The sequence below is a fragment of the Chiloscyllium plagiosum genome, unplaced genomic scaffold (assembly GCF_037043375.1).
Source record: "Chiloscyllium plagiosum isolate Xiang-an unplaced genomic scaffold, Cpla_swu_hap1 HiC_scaffold_44, whole genome shotgun sequence".
NCBI lineage: Eukaryota > Metazoa > Chordata > Chondrichthyes > Orectolobiformes > Hemiscylliidae > Chiloscyllium > Chiloscyllium plagiosum.
Window position 1 is genome coordinate 16,237,850 of NW_028270182.1, and position 6,000 is coordinate 16,243,849.

Genomic DNA, 6,000 nt, shown 5'->3' on the forward strand with positions numbered 1-6,000 from the left:
GTGCCAATTGAGAAGCAAATTGACCTGATTGATATTGGATTTTCCTTTTGAATTGGTGCTCCTGTGAATTGCCCTGACGGATATAAGTTGAGAAATACTTTGACAAATTGTGTACTTTTTAAGCATTAAGGTGACTTGTGAGAATTAACTTGCTTATAAATCTAGATAACTGCAACTGCAAATAATCTGGCAATTGGTCTGAATCAGATCTTGTTGGAGAATGGGATTCTGTAAACTTATGACAGATCGATTTCTATACCACGCACTGATTGACTACTTCCATGGAAATAGGTCTAATCACAGCTGTATTCTGCAACAAGATCTTTGCAACTGAACCCAAACTGTCCACAATACACCAGCTGAGGTCTAACAAGTGTTGTACACCAGTTAAAGCATCATCTCCGTGCTCTTGTATTCTAATCCCCTGTTAATAAAGCTGTAGAGACTGGTACGTTTTGTTAACTACTCTCTCCTGCTCACTCCTACCATCTTCAATGATCTGTGTATGCATATGCACATGGCCCTCTGCTCCTAGAAACAAAGAAAATTGACAGCCCAGCAACAGGCCCTTCAGCCCTCCAAGCCTGAGCCGATCCAAATCCACTGTCTAAACCTGTCGCGCAGTTCCTAAGCATCTGTATCCCTCTGCTGCCCACCTACTCATGCATCTGTCCAGACACATCTTAAATGAATCTACCGTGCCTGCCTCTACCACCTCTGCTGGTAATGTGTTCCAAATACCCACCACCCTCTGTGTGAAGTACTTGCCACGTGTATCCCCCTTAAGCTTTCCACCTCTCACCTTGAAAGAGTGACCTCTCGTTATTGAAAACTTCACCCTGGGAAAAAGCTTGTCTCTATCCACCCTGTCTATACCCTTCATGATTTTGTAAACCTCAATTAGGTCCCCCCTCAATCTCCTTTTTTTGTTAGGAAAACAAACCTAACCTACTCAACCTCTCTTCATAGCTTACACCTTCCTACCAGGCAACCCCATCTCTCCCCCATTTAGAACTGTACCTGCTATTTTATATTGTCTTTCAGCGTTCTTCCAACCAAGACTCAGACTTCTTTGCATTGAACCTCAGCTGTCAACCATCGACCCATCAACATGTCAATGTCCTTGTGGAGTTTCACACTGTCCCCTCCACAATTTACAATTCTTCCCCGTATTATACTATCTGCAAACTTTCAAATTGACCCCAGCAGACCAAGATCCAGTTCATTAATAAATATTGGCGAGAGGTTTTACAGGTAGGTTGATGAACTCAGGACATATTTGGCACGCTGGGATTAGGATGTCATTGCTATTACTGGGCTGAGGGATGGACAGGTCTGAAAGCTCAATAAGGTAAAAACAATGACTGCAGATGATGGAAACCAGATTCTGGATTAGTGGTGCTGGAAGAGCACAGCAGTTCAGGCAGGATCCGAGGAGCAGCAAAATCGACGTTTTGGGCAAAAGCCCTTCATCAGGAATCTAAGTTTCAGATGCTATAAGAAAGATAGAAAGTGTGTGGTATTTTTGATTAAGGAAAGCATTACTGTTGTAACTAGAGAAGGTATTTCTAAAAAAATTGTCTAGTGAAAATATATGGAATTAGAAATAAGAAAGGAAAGCTGGAATTGTACTATAGGCCTCCCAATAGTCAGCAGGAAATTGAGTAACAATAATGCAGAGACATCTCAGATATATGTAAGAATAATAAGATTGTAATAGTAGGTGATTTTAATTTTCAAATCTTTAACTGGGATTATCAGAGAGTTAATGATTTGGATGGTGAAGAATTTGTTATATGTGTTCAAGAAAATTTTCTTTATCAATATGTAAATGTTCCTGCTACAGAAGGAACAAAACTTGACCTTGTTTTGGGTAATTATGGAGGGCAAGTGACTGAAGTAATAGTTGGAGAACACTATGGGTCTAGTGATCATAATTCTGTTAGTTTTAATATATTTCTGGAAAGAGTATAATCCTTCCATAGAGGTTAAAGATTTTAATTGGAGTTAGGTAAATTGTAATGGTGTGAGACAAATACTTTCAAAAGCTGGTTGGAGTAGATTGCTTGCAGCTAAAGGGATACCTGCAAAGTGGGGAGTGTTCAAAGGTGTGATAAGTTGTGTTCAGAATTCCTGTTAGAGTGAAGGGTAAGGCTGGTAGGATTATGGAACAACAGAGCTGAAAATGTGTTGCTGGAAAAGCGCAGCAGGTCAGGCAGCATCCAAGGAGCAGGAGAATCAACGTTTCGGGCATAAGCCCTTCTTCAGGAATGAAGAAGGAACAACAGGTAAATAAAGATATCAAGAATAAAAAAGAATCATACATTAGATGTAGACATTAGGTTTAAATAAATTCCTTAAACATTATAAAAATGTAGGGGCATTCTTAAAAGGAAGATCAGGAAGGCAAAGGGGGAATATGAGATAGCCTTGACAGATAAGGTTAAGTATAATCCAAAGAGATTCTACAAATACATTAAGAGTAAGAGAGAGTGGAGCCCTTTAAAGTTCATTGATGTTGCCTTTGTGTTGAACCTCAGGACATGGGAGAGATATTAAATGAATATTTGTTTTAACTGCAGACAGAGAAACGCAGGCTCGCGAAATCAAGGATATAAATATTGATGTTTTGAAATAGTTCACATCACAGAAGAGGGAATTCTGGAAGTCTTAGAAAATATAAAGGTGGGTAAATCTTAGGATTAGGGTTAGAGGGGAAAGATTTAAAAGGGTCCTGAGGAACAACTTTTTCACACAGAGGGTGGTGCGTGTATGGGTCAGAGGGTCGGTGCAGACTCAATGGGCTGAATGGCCTCTACCTGTACTCTAGAGTTTCTATGATTCTATATAACACTCTATGATTCCGTACTATAACACTTGCATAATGTGGACTGTCTCTACGGGTTAGTTCCACCAAAATGTATCAATGCATATTGCTCCACATTGTACTTTACCTGGCTGGTTGGACAGGGCTCTGGGTGATTATATTAAAGCAAAATACAGTATGTGTTGGAAATCTGAGCTCAGAATAAAAAGTGCTGCAGAAACTCAGCAGGTCTCGCAGTATCTCCAGAGAGAGCAACAGTATTAGATTAGATTAAATTAGATTTCTTACAGTATGGAAACAGGCCCTTCGTCCCAACAAGTCCACACTAACCCTCTGAAGAGTTACCCACCCAGGCCCATTTCCCCCTGACTAATGCATCTAACATTATGAGCAATTTAGCAAGGCCAATTCACCCAACCCGCACATCTTTGGACTGTGGGAGGAAACTATGTGGAGAATGTGCAAACTCCACACAGTCACCTGTGGTAGGAATTGAACCTGGGTCCCTGGCACTAGCATTTTGAGTCTGATGTATCTCTTGCTCAAAACTTTGTGTTAATATTTGTGCCTGCAGGACAAAAACGTATGCCTCTCTGAAAGTGAAGAAGGTGTTTGGTATGCTTTCCTTTATTGGTTCAAAGCTTTGAGTATAGGAATTGGGAGGTCATGTTGCAGCTGTACAGGACATTGGTTAGGCCACTTTGGAATATTGTGTGCAATTCTGGTCTCCCTCCTATCAGAAGGATGTTGTGAAACCTGAAATGGTTCAGAACTGATTGACAAGGATGTTGCCAGAGTTGGAGGATTTGAGCTGTAGCGAGAAGCTGAATAGGCTCGGGCTGTTTTCTCTTCAGTCAGAGACTGAAGGCTGTCCTTACAGAGGCTTATAAAATCATTAGGGGCATGGATGGGGTAAATAAACAAGGTCTTTTCCCTGGGGTGGGAGAGTCCAGAACTAGAGGCCATAGGTTTAAGGTTACAGTGGAAAAATCTAAAAGGGACCTGAGGGGCAATGTTTTCAAATGGAGGGTGGTACATGTATGGAATGAGCTCCCAGATGAAGTGGTGGTGACACAATTGCAACATTTAAAAGGTGTCTGGATGGGAATACGAATAGGAAGGGTTTAGAGAGATATGGGCAAAGTGCTGGCAAATGGGACTAGATTAGGTTGGGATATCTGGTCAGCATGGACGAGTGGGACCGAAGGGTGTGCTGTTCACCTCTATGACTCTATAACGCTCTGAAAACAGTTTGGGTTGTCCGGATAATTCTTCACACTCAGAATTCCAGAAGCACATTTAATGTCGGGCAGTAAGTTGCAAGTTTTTGCAAACGCGAGCTCAGTGAGAATGATCAGTTCCTTTTTGGTTGTAAGTGGTATACAGCCCTTGCTCCCTTTGACCAACCTGCAGGAATGCTTTGGAATTCACTCTGGTTGCGGGACTCAAAGATGAACCTTGACTCTCCCAGAACTGAAACACCATAGAAAGAGGGAGAGGCCTTTCAGGTCTAATGGCAGGTCACTGCATGAATCACTCACCCTAGTCTGACTCTTCTGCATTTTCCCTTTACCCTAGAGTTAGTTTCCTCTTCACAATACAGACGATACTCTTATGAATACTATGATTGAATCTTGCTCCTCCACATTTGCAGATATTTCTTTCAGGATCCTAATTTTCCCCTGTCTTAAACAGGAAGTCATGTCTCCTTTGCCATTTTGACCAATCATCGTCGATCAGTCCTGTCCGGCCCCCTCCCACCCACGCAAGTCCTTCATCCTTTGATCGATGGGAACAATGTTTCATTTCACAATTTGACCAAGCATCCCATGAGTTTGAACACCTCTGTCAAATCGCCTCTTTATCTCTTCCCCAACAGCAACATCACCAGCTGATCAACTTCACTGAAGCATTTCTTGTCTGAAATAATTAACAGAAGTGTTCTCTGCACCTCCATGTCTCTTGCTTAAATGTTCCAAGTCCTTCAGTGAACGAGAAACTTTATCAATATCTGCTTGTTTTTACAGCTCATTTGTAGCAGTATGTAAAAGATGAGGTAGTGAGGTATCCTTACACATTCAGGCAATACATAGTCTGAATTAGGAAAAGGCTGAAAGTCTATGCAGTTACAAACTTAAACAGATATGATTATGAAGTCAGTTCTAATACAAAGATGATACTTTTAGATTAGATTACTTACAGTGTGGAAACAGGCCCTTCAGCCCAACAAGTCCACACCGACCCTCCGAAGCGCAACCCACCCATACATTTACCCCTTACCTAACACTACAGACAATTTAGCACGGCCAATTCACCTGACCTGCACATCTTTGTGACTGTGGGAGGAAACCGGAGCACCCGGAGGAAACCCACGCAGGCACAGGGAGAACATGCAAACTCCACACAGTCATTCGCCTGAGGCGGGAATTGAACCCGGATCTCTGGCGCTGTGAGGCAGCAGTGCTAACCACTGTGCCACCGTGCCACGCACTAAGCCTTAGGTAATTTTGATGTTGTTAAAAAGTGCTATAAATTGAAGTAAAGCATCAAATCCCTGCAGTGAAACCCACCTAGCCTTCCTTTATTACTGCATGCGGTTATGTTTTTGGTAAGGATTGAATAAATTGAGCTTGTTTAACTTGAACGTTGAAAATTCTCACAATGGAACTCTGATTAGATTGGATTCCCTACAGTATTGAAACAGGCCCTTCAGCCCAACAAGTCCACACCAACCCATTCTCCTCCCCTATATTTACCCTAATGCGATGGGCAATTTAGCATGGCCAATTCACCTGGCCATCTTTGGATTGTGGGTGGAAACCAGCGCACACCCATACAGACACGGGGAGAATGCGAAAACTCCACACAGGCAGTCACCTGAGGCAGGGATCAAACCTGGGTCCCTGGCGTTGGGGGCAACAGTGCTAACCACTGAGCCACCATAGAGACTTTGTCTCTGTGAGACACAAAGGAGCCAGACTGGGACTCTCCACATTAATGCATCAGTGGGTTCTCTTCATTCTGTTCAAAAAACACTTGATCATAGAATCATAAAATCCCTACAGTGTGGAAGCAGGCCATTTGGCCCATGGAGTCCATGCTGACCTTTCGAAGAGCATTCCACGCAGACCAATCCCCCTGGGAGAAAGTGAGGATTGCAGATGCTGGCGATC